Consider the following 11,417-nt stretch of genomic DNA (forward strand, 5'->3'; position numbering starts at 1 on the left):
CTGTTTAAATCTAGTACGAGTATTTGTGCATAACAGCAATGTAGAAGTCTCCAGGAACTCTCATTACATTGAACAGACAAGCCATTTTATCTTTTTAGTGGAAAGAAAAAAAAAAAACACCCTGCAGTCTAAAAAATATTTATATAGGACTTGCAATTATTGTTCAGAATTAATGAGTTTTATCCCCTCCTTTTGGCTTAAAGAACACAAAATCCCAATGAAAGGAAACAGATGTAGTTGTTTTAAGCATTTCCAAAGGAAACTGCAGTAAAGTCTGAAACATCACTGTATAAAATCCTTGTGTGTCATGGAGATGTTCTGATATTGTTTTCATTTGCCAGCTGTGTGTAAAGAGGGAGTTATGTCTGTGGCCAATAGGTCTTCCCACATCAGAGCAGTAACAACAACAAAGCAACGGAAATATTAGGAAAACGCTAACTTTACCTTCAAATACACTTGATTTTCCTAAACAAGAAACATGGATTAGGAATCAGTTCAAAGGAAAATAGTCAGAATTTATAATGCTCTACTGAAAGAGACAATAATAAGAAGAAAGAGCATTAATAAAATGAACCAGTCTAAAGGGAGTGCGGCCAACAAATAAGATATCAGAACGTTACCTCCTGGCTCTCCTCCTTAGCTAGTGCTTGTCAATCTGAATCCTCCAAGAAAAATGCCAGCACTTTCAGTTGGTCTGAAGAGATATGGCATAATAAACTAGCAAGGAATTTCTGGGACTGCAAATCGAGTGGTTCAAGTCCAGCTCCTGCCTCTGCCTTTACCATTGATACTGTGTCATTATCTGTGTTATGGTAACACCTAGAAATGGCGGCCCCAATGTAGCAGACATTTCTATGGCAGAGCCATGAAACTATAGTCTTTGCCCTGGAAACACCTGCAGCCTGGTGATATGAGCTTCCTGTGCTTTGGTTTTCCTACCAGTCAAATAGGGAACTTCTGTTTGACCAGGATGTCTGTATGATTTGACTGTGGGTTTCCGATTGATGTTCTTTTTCACCTACTGCCCGCCGCGCTGGAAAAACAACTGTTTGAATACTGCAATCCGCAGATCATAGGTCCCAGTTTGGCATTCAAGGCTACACGTTGCAGTGATATGTTCAGATCTTACTACACATGGCATCCAGCTATTGAACACATTGGAAAAAACCCCAAAACATCCAAGGGATCAAACTTCTTAAAATTCTTTTGAATCACATCATTGCATGATAGGGTGAAAAATGAGAATGCAGTGGAAGTGACAAAATGTCTTCTGTGAGCTAAAAAAAAATCATGCACAACTAATATAAAATAATGGCTAAGATCTGGAGTGGAAAAGATGATAGTTCCCTCTGAAAATCCTGTCTTCAGTTTGTATTTTCTTAATGTATTTCTCTGAGAGTGCCTTTCCCCAGTCAGTTGAAATGCTAACAGTGATAGTCATTTCAGTAACTTAATTTCTCTCTTTGTTTATTCTGGTCACCTTTTGAATTTGAAAGGATTATCCTTCAATTTCCAAGAACTATGGTGTTGCTCTGACAGCTTGCAATTAAACCATGAGACTTTAAAAAAAAAAAAAAAACCACCCTTAACCCTAAAAAACCTAAAGAAAATTAAAAAAAACCCCACTAATACCCTAATGAAAGAGTATATGGGAATAAACTTCTGGTGACCCAACAGAAAGAAAATATCAGAGAACAATAACCCTTTCAGGAGACAAATGTTCCAGTAAGTACATATCCTGTTCAACAAATACCATCTACAGTGTTAATAAAACACAGGAAGGCTGTCAAAGCTTACCTGCTGGACAAAAGCTCTAGAAAAGAGAACTTTTGTTTTTCTACCAAGGGAAGATACAGTCCCCAGGTAAAGAGAGGGGAGGGTTGTTGAGTGCCCACTTTACATTCTGCATGGCCGCTAGTACCTAGTGCAGCCACCGCAGAGGAGGGGAGGGAGAAGGAAGTGCTTTTAAATTCTTCACTCCTAGCTCAGTATGTGAACCCTTTTGCTGAGAAGTGACAGAGAACAGACCAATGTCACTGTCTTTGAGCAATCTGCATTATGAGCACCATCCACCAAAGAGGATCGGTCATGAAGGTATGAATACTCTTGATATTTTCATGTGGTTTCATCAATCTGTAATTGTCTGTGAGAGTCAAGATGCTGAAAGAAGGAAAACGGACTGGCAGCCATGGAAACGCAAAGTCCACCTGTCTGTGGAATACAGCAGCCTAGGGCATGGGAGCAACCCCAACTGATTATTGGACACCTATAAGGTAAATTTTGTAAACATGAGGATGTTTCTTATATGTAATAAATCTTTAACACAGACAACTGATTACATCAATCAGGTGAGATCAGCCCAAGTAAAACAGGAAGGAACATAAAAGTTATGTTCAAACTGCAGTGCTACATGCAGTCATTTCATCAGACAGGTTCCTGTTGAGCTCATGGCTCCAAAACTGATACCCTCTGTGATATGCTGGTGATATCTTGTGTTCTGCATTTGAACAGGATACTGGGATTTACATACACTTTATGCTTTAGGACCTAAAGCTCAGAACGATCTATTGCACATATTTGCTGCCAGTTCAGCAGATTATGCATTTGAATATGCAACCAAATACTTCCCTGCCCCAAACTGTATTAAAAATATAGTTCATTTTATGAATGAATACCTTGTTATGTATTTGCACTGAGAGTTTGGAGAACAAAAATCAGCACTTTTGCCTGGAACTTCATCTCAACAGCATTATGGACAGAAAAAAAAAAAAAAAAAAAAGAGTGTGGAATTTAAGCACCCCTGTTCTGCACAGAGTCATGGTCAGTTTATCAACAAGTTTATCAACAAGAACTCCCTCTCTGCAGAATCCTACAGGAGCCACAGGGGAAGAATCTACACAAGAGCAATTAAACAAAACCAGTGGATGTGCAGTATCTTGTGCCGTGTCTGCACAATGTTTCCCATCCTGCACCTATTCTGTTGTGCTGGCAGAAATTCAGGCATCATCAAGGCCTCTGGTCCCACCTCTGAGGATGTACAGCTGAGAACAAGACACCGTTGACTTAAGCTGCAGGAAGCGGAGGCTTGGAGTAATGAGCCTGTGCAGAAAGGCTCTGCACAGCCCTGTTTTGACAATGTGTGTGTGTGGTTTTGGAGGGGGTGTGCGTGCCAGAACACAGCTAGAGAACAAAGGTACAGAGTAAGAGTCATCCTACGTTCAAGGTCAAACTTTTTCAAAATCCTAAAATAAACAGGGGTCATCCTGTATTCATGATCTTATTCTGCAACAAATGCAGTATTTATTCAGCTCTTTCCCTTTTCCAGCCTTTATGGCTGTCATTTCCAATTCTAGACAAAACTGCAATGCATCTTGTATTTATTATCTACAACTCAGTACATGGCATCTTAACATAATTTTTTTCTGCTCTTCTACCTGTACATTGCAATTCTGCATTTTGGATCTATACCTGCATGTTTTCAACTGCATTACCACACAGTTGTCCCCTAAAAAGATATCAGAAGGTTTCCCTCTACAGTCAGCTCCACGTTCCCCATTTTAACCCTCTGTATCTTAAGTATGCCAGGCATCCATCCTGTCCCAGTCCACGAGATACTATTCTGGTGATCTGCAACCTAATTAGGACCCATCATTCCAGCTTAACAGCAGCAGAGGATGTGCTGCTCTTCTGTGGTGTATCAGCAGAAGCTCAGCAGAGCTGAGAACCTGCATCTTCAGAAAGGCATTTCATTTTCAAGTTAGTATCTTGTCATACACACATTTTCTCCTTCCCCTTCTCCAGTTTTAATAACTGAACAATGTGTTCGAAACTGTGTTCGGTTAAGATACCAGAGCTGAGTTCTTTTCCTACTGTGGACTTCCTAGGTGAAATTTGGCCAGCCTTGTGAACACCTCCATTCACATTCAGTAAAATTTAGAAAGTGAGAAGGCTATTGTGAGAATAAATCAATGAACAACTTTTTCTAGGTATTATGGGATGGAGACCATATAAATCCACAGAGACCTAAAAATCTAGTGGCTGGAAAAAAGTGAGTAGACTTTAAGAAGAGACAGTGTCCTTCATACTATCCCACCAATGTACCTCATTAGCATGGACCAGGAGAAAACATTCAGAAATGAGAGGATAATTTGTCCCCAGGGCCATTAAATTCCTGGCCCCTGTTTAGCAGGGAGGTCATGTCCTCTTTTTTTGATGAAAAATGTTCCTTAGGATGGATAACCTTGAGATAAGCTATTAACTTCACACAAGTCACAAATAATCCAGCAAACTGAAAGAGCTTGATCTTTACCACTTTCATCTAAAGCCACCTAGGGACTGTTGCCTTGGTTGAAGTCTTCGATCAGCCTTATTTATCTGAGATAAGTTTGTCAGCAGGCTCTGAGATTAATGAAAGACAAAGAGATGTTCCAACAAAGACCTCGGAGGGCTGACCCAGAATCTACACAGAAATAAGACATTAGAAACCTGCCCTCCTAAATCTGGCCAGATGCATGAACTGGGCTGGGGGTCTATCGAATGGTTTTATTTGGCTAGGTACGTAAGTACAACCTGTATATTGAAACTACAAGATATATAGGACAAACGAGAGGGGCAGAACTCTGCTCTACTTGTTCACATAAGCCCCAAAGAACAGACCCAGGCAAATCAAGTGGAATGGGCTTTTTCTATCATAATGATAACAGCACTCTTGCTTTTTAATCAGCTTAACAACCCTTCAAGATTTATCTTTTTTACATTCAAATTTAACCTCCTATCAAGGTGACTTAGATAAAAAAGAATGAAGGCTGATCTCATTTCCACCAACTGAATTCCAAGTTGTTATTTACAACAAATAATTCTGACCTTATCCTTCGAGATGCCTGTTACAGGCCAGGGAAGAATATGTATGGCAGACTGTCATACTTTGATCCTATGTCTCATTTTTCTTTATGCTTACCAGGCAGACTTCCTTTTCAAAGAAGGCTGCTGAAAGCATTTTTTAATAGATAGAAAGCAATTTTCTTTGCCTGTGGCCTCTGCAAGATTTTAAGATCTTAGTGGTATAGCTCTGTGAAACGTATCTTTCTCATTGCTTGCATTTTATTCTTCACTAATCAGCATTTGCCTGTCATATTCAGCATTGCAAGGGCAGTCAGCTGGCATTCAAAGCAGTGCTGACTGAAGAGTCTGGCAAAGCTCCAGCAGTACAGGACAGAAAGCCAGCACCCAGGCAGAGATTTGGGCTTTCTGTGTTGATAGACTAGAAGTGACAAGGGCCAAGAAGAGATAGGTCTGTTCTGAGGCAGGAGAGAAGCAAACTTACCCTTAAGTGCCATTCCTCATATAGAAGATAAGTTTAAAAGACTGTTTCCTTTTCATTTTCATTTTTGTTATCTTATTGTGCTTCTGAAAGATGGTAAATATGTTAATGTCTTCACAAACTTAAAACCAAATATCTCTACCTCCCAAAAGTCTCCGGTATTTAACAGATTAGCACTGGGCAGAAGCCTGTAAGGAACATAGTCCAGTGTGCAATATAGGCACGTGCCTCTAGTTCCCCACAAAAGGGCACAACAGCTGCACACATACATACAGTGCATACAGCTAGGCACATCCAAGGAACACAAGAGCGTAGAGTCTGCTTCTAACGCGTACAGGAGACATATTTCTGTAAGAAGCCTGAACGAGCCGCAATCCCACTATGAAACAATGCAACTTAATTCTACTTAGAGTGGTTGAATTTCAAAGTTGTGCAATAGGCGAGCAAAATGCGAGCACATCACTCAAACCAAGTCCTTTAAATATACGTGTCCTGAAGCCTTGTATAAGAAGATTTAAGGAGTATATAAACCCCATTTTGGCATAAGAGCCATTTCACATCTGGAGAGACCAGAATACGTACAGCCCTTCTATTCAATCTGTTCACAGCTACAAGGGATAAACTGTATATGAAGGTTGCCTTTCAAGATTGAAAGGCTGCTAAGAGTGAACTGGTTTTGGTATCTGTGCTAAGTATCTCTGTATCAGTATCTTTCCTGAGAAACAACTCTATTGGGTATTTTGGTTAGAATTTGGCTTCAAGCATGTATGCTGATTCCACCAGGTACTGATTCATGACAATACATTCAAGCATTGCCAAGTATAAGCATGTCACACCTATCCCACTCTCAGGACTTTGTAACAGGAAACTAGTAAGTCCGTAAAATCCCAACTGTCACAGACAGAGGAGAAAGGCAGATGCTGTTCAATGTCTCTTCCAGGAAAAGCACCAGGGGAATCAAATAAAGCCACTAAAATCCAGGTTCAAAATAAACCAAAGCAGGTAGTTCTTATTATACCAGGTAGATGGGCTGTGCAGCATTTCTTCAGAAGATATTGCAGAGGGTGAAACATTAAATGGGTGGAAGGGAAGACTGGACATTAGCTCTTGGAAGAAACCCACCAAGGCTTCTGAAATATATAAAAACTAAATCCTGTTTAGCAAGTCACCAAACCAAAAATGTTTGGAAGACAGGAGAGTACAAAGGGAAGTATCATATATGGTTGCCTTGCTACATAATTTTCTACGTATTTTGGGTACTGTTGAAGAGCAGGAGACTGGAAGAGACGGTTCTATTGTTTAACCAGGTGTGACCTTTCTTAGCTTTTAATAATCCTCCTCAGCCTCAGATTTGTCAAGCATGACTTCAAAGCAAGCAATCTTTTATTTTGTAAAGTAAAAAAACCAACAAACCTCTAATAAGTATTTGAGTTAAAATGTAACATTAAAGAGTTATTGGAAAAGGTAAAGACCTCAAAGAGAAATTCTAATGCAAAAGCTGCGAGATTTTTTCCTGGTTGCTTTACTATACGGGATATAAAGGTTCTTTTTTTTTTCAGCAAAAAATAAAAAAGCCTCACTGATTGCCTCTAAAATGCAACTGATTTAACAAACTGCAGTGTCAATTGCTCCAACTGAACACACAGGAAAATAAGTGAATAACTGTTTTGCTGTTGTTACATGTAAGAAATAGGCGTTTGTAAGAATGGCAGATGAAAAATTTTCAGATATATATGTGATTTCTAAGCTGTCTGTGAAGGTAGTGATCTAATGGAAGGTTGCAGAACCAGCGTAAATGTGGCTGTTTCATCTGCTGGAGGCAGAAAGGTCTTTAGTATCTCATGGACAGTACCTGCCAGCCCTGGATATCATCTGATCAAACCTTCATTAGAATAGTCTTTCTTCTCTTTTTCTTCCTAAGAATGTTCCTTCTCAAGAATAGTAGTGGCATCTCTGATGGCTTCTGCTGCTTGTCCAAACTTTCCCCTGATAAACCTGCATTACTTTTCCCACTAGCTGAAAAAAAGATTCTTCTCTGCTTCCCATCCCCATAGGATAGCTGAGGTGAGGAGAATCCAGTAGTGACATAAAATTCATGATGCAGGGTGAACATCCTTTAAAAATTCCTATTAAACCTTGAGTTAAAGAGATTTCCTGTCTGCGTTACATCACAAATGTGTTACTTCCCTTTGTCTTCCTCTCTGGAGGAACACAGCAAGCATCAAATGATGGAATCGAAGAAGGCAATCCTTACTACAGTGTTTTCACTGTTTGTCTCTTTATTTTACAAGCTGAGATTAATATGCTGTGGAGAGATTAGAATGCCAAGATATTTGTGGTTCATCAAAATGGAAGCAGCGATTGGGAGATTTGCTAAATAAATGTGTCTGCAGGCCAGATTTGCTTAGCAAACCCACAGCTGTACAGCAGTAACATACTCATTTTCCTTCCACCTTTCTGGACAGTCACATGAAGAAAATATAGGGTCTCTTCCAGTATGTATGTACAACAATCAATCTGCACTACTGCAATAGAATTTACAATAAACATTCGAGAAGGAAAACCTGGTGTCGAGCCAACATTTTTCATGGTAATCCTAATGAAAGATCAGGTGATGATCTGAATTAAGATTTAACCTAGAGCCTTGATCCAAATTTTGCTGAAGTAGGAGGACATTTTCATTCAAATTTAGGTCAGAAGTTTGCAGATTGTGACCTGTTTCTGTCATAACCCAAATCTTCACATTCAATGAGCAACAACCTTTACAGAAATTCCAATTTCAAGGCTTGGGTCAGTCTCAGCCACTGATTGCAAATCCATCATTCCCTGGCTACTCTTTTTGTACATGTGTAAGTGTGGCTTGACTTATTTTTATAATATTGCTTGCTGCAAAGAACCCACTTGTCAAGAATGGCATGTCTACAACATAAGAAATTAATCTTCTCATGCTGATTAGCTGCACTCTGTAGCACTGATCCAAAGGAGAATTGCTACGTGTCCCTTTAGTAATATATTCTGTACTCTTTTGTCATTAGCTTTTGAAGGGGAAAAAAAAGACTTAAGACAACTAGTAGCAATTAACAATGTCTATTAAATCAAAATAATTTTTTCAGAAGGAAAAATAGATTATGAAATAATTATCTGGGCTAAAAACTGCATTCCAGAAATCCTTTGTTATATACTTTCCTTCCCAAAGGGTTTGTAAATGAATACATCATTTGCTCTGTCAGTGTAGGTTTATACTTGTTGGGAAAAGAAAAGTCCTGAAGAAAAAAAAAAACACAACCCTAATTATAATAAGATCTAACTTCAACCATCAGCCTGCTGGAGGTGGTCTTAACATGACAGGTTTAAACATTAAAGTCAACTAGCATTATAATGGAAATGTGATGGGACTGACAACTGGTATCGCCTACTGGAGGCACTCACATGTAATCTTAGTATACGGTGGAACTGAGATAATTAAGTCCTAAAGGATTAATCCAAGAGTCTTGTACAATTCTTCATCCTACAGGAGTAACTTTACCTTTGATTTCTGATTTGGTAATGAACATTTCCTTTTTGTGGATTCTTCCAGAGTAGTTTGGTCTTGAGGTTTCTGTCAGTAAACCGCCTTCATTATTCCCAACAGCTTGGCTTTACGTCATCTCATTTTTAACATCTACATTACTCTCTACAGGTCCCCTGTTGAACAATAAACAGGATGATGCACCTGTAAGGGTAGCTGAGCTCCAACTTGCTTCAGTAACTGCCTAATGGAAAAACACTCCTACTGTGGGGTAGGAAAAATCCAACTTGGTGCCTTTCTCATCCACATACAACATTGTTCCTTTTCACGGCAAGAAATGTTGGAACAAAACTCCTTACGTGAAGAGTCACTGATGAGGGGAGGGAACAAGCCCATGACACCTTTTGCTTAAAGCACAGAGCGGCGCCTTGGCCACAGCAAAGCGGCTTTCCTTCAGACAAGGAAACTATGGCTTCCCTTTCCTTGGTACCGCTGTTGTTGCTAATCATTACCTGCCCTGCTCTCACCAGCGTTGGAGACATCCTTTTTCTTACAGGGGCTGCTACATTAATTGTCGCAGAAAGATTTTATTTACCCTCTATTCGTTTTCACAGAATTGCCCTGTGAATGGGGTGGCGGGCAAGAGAAGCCAGACGAAGAGGAGATATCCACCCTGCCTTGTAGCACTGCCTGATGTGAGAGACCCGTTCGCTTTGGCTGGGTGTGACACAGCTGATGCTGAAAGGCTACGCAGCCCCACTGCTTCAAACACGCGAGCAGCTTGCCGTGAGCTGCACGCTGGCACAGGCAAGCACGGTCCCGGTCCTGAGGGATGCGCGGTGATACTGCAGCGCTGCAGCAGAGCCCAGCTGTGACAGCCTGTTTCTCTACGTGAAGGAATGACCAAACCCCATTATGCAACAGTGGCTTTTTGTTCCCTGCTGCCTTTACTCTTCATTTGTTTCCATGGTAGCAATATGGAAAAATTAGGATTTGTAATGTAAAATCAAGGAAAGAGACCATTTTTCCTGTCAGAGGCCAGCTTGTGATGCACTGTGATCGATCTGTGACAGCTAAACCTAAACCTATTCCATAAAGAATGGATACATTTAGTATACATGACAAAATCGGGAATTTTATTTTATATGTTTCGTAATGAGCCACTTCAGCTGGAGTTTGCGTGATTTATTTTTATATTTCTCTGCTCCAGCACGGAGACAATGTTTAGATACAAACCCATACATACCCTAAACAAGAATCTTCTACTTCTCTAAACTGCACTGCAATTTAGCTGAAGGTTATGTAACACCAGAACATAAGCACTCCTGCTCGGCACCACCCTAAATGTTTCTTAATACGTGTTCAAACAGAGCCCTCCTGTGTTTGCGAGGTTTCATTACAACACCCGTTAAATCCGAGAGATCATTTATTGAGCTCCGTTCACAACACCGAGCTCCAGAAGAGACAGCCAAGCTCCTCTCCTCTGGCCTTTACACAACACAGACTGTTGAATTCCACTTGCCCAATACTGTATCTAGCTGCAAAAGTGTCTTTTAAGAGAGATTTGGTTTTGATTTAAAGATGGCAAGTGAGAAAGAATTCACTGCTAGCTCTTAGTTACACCATTGGTCAGTGGTAGCAGTTGTAAATAACAATAGGTTAATTGTTATTATAAGTATTGCTTATGATATTTATGGTTCATCCCTGCATGCTTTCAGTATTGAGATACTCAAAATCCAACCAGACATGGTCATGAGCAGCCTGCTATAGTTGACCCTACCTTGAGCAGAGGAGGTAAACTAGACAGGCTCCAGAGATGGCTTCCAACCTCAATGGTTCTGTAATTCAATAATACATCACTACTTTTTCCATACGATTTTTGAATCATACAGGCAATTTTCCAGATGACATGGGAATCTGGTATCCCTTTTGTAATCTTAGTCCAGAACCCACAGGTGAAGTGAGGAGCTGCACTTAAAATAGTTTTTCCTCCTGCTTTTGCTGTAGCCTCTTATTCAACTATGCGGATAAGATTACATGGTCCCTGCAACCATCTGTGCTTCTGTTTCTCTTCTGCGGCCTTTAAACCATCTGTAAGAATATATGTATTTTGGTCTAGTGGTACTATCATGGGACACCGTTGCTACAAGCAGCGCTTAGAAGAAAAAAGGAGAGAGAAGAAAGCAGTCACCAGGGGAAAGACCAAAACCAGAAACCAGGTGAAACAATGGGGAAAAGAAACAGAGAACAGGGTAAAAAGGTAGAAGCAGAAAGCAAACCCACAGAAGTGGGGCATGACACAGTGCTCTGCAATACCATGAGACAGAAAGGTACGAAAGAAGCTCATCCATCACAGGGAGGACCTGGCATGCAGAACTGTAGGGAAACACTACCTTGAGTTACCTTTCCTCCTCTGTAGGTGCATCTGTTATCTTTATTAATAATGTACATATGCAGGGGAAGCAGATCTGTAAGTGCAGTGATTGTTGTCGAGCACGTTTAGAGACAAGAAAATACATTTTGCAGCTTAAAAGAAAGAATTGGTAGTTGATTCACTTACTTACACAATTCTTCAAAATCAAAATGGAG

Source organism: Balearica regulorum, chromosome 2, assembly GCF_011004875.1.
Source record: "Balearica regulorum gibbericeps isolate bBalReg1 chromosome 2, bBalReg1.pri, whole genome shotgun sequence".
In the NCBI taxonomy this organism is placed as follows: domain Eukaryota; kingdom Metazoa; phylum Chordata; class Aves; order Gruiformes; family Gruidae; genus Balearica; species Balearica regulorum.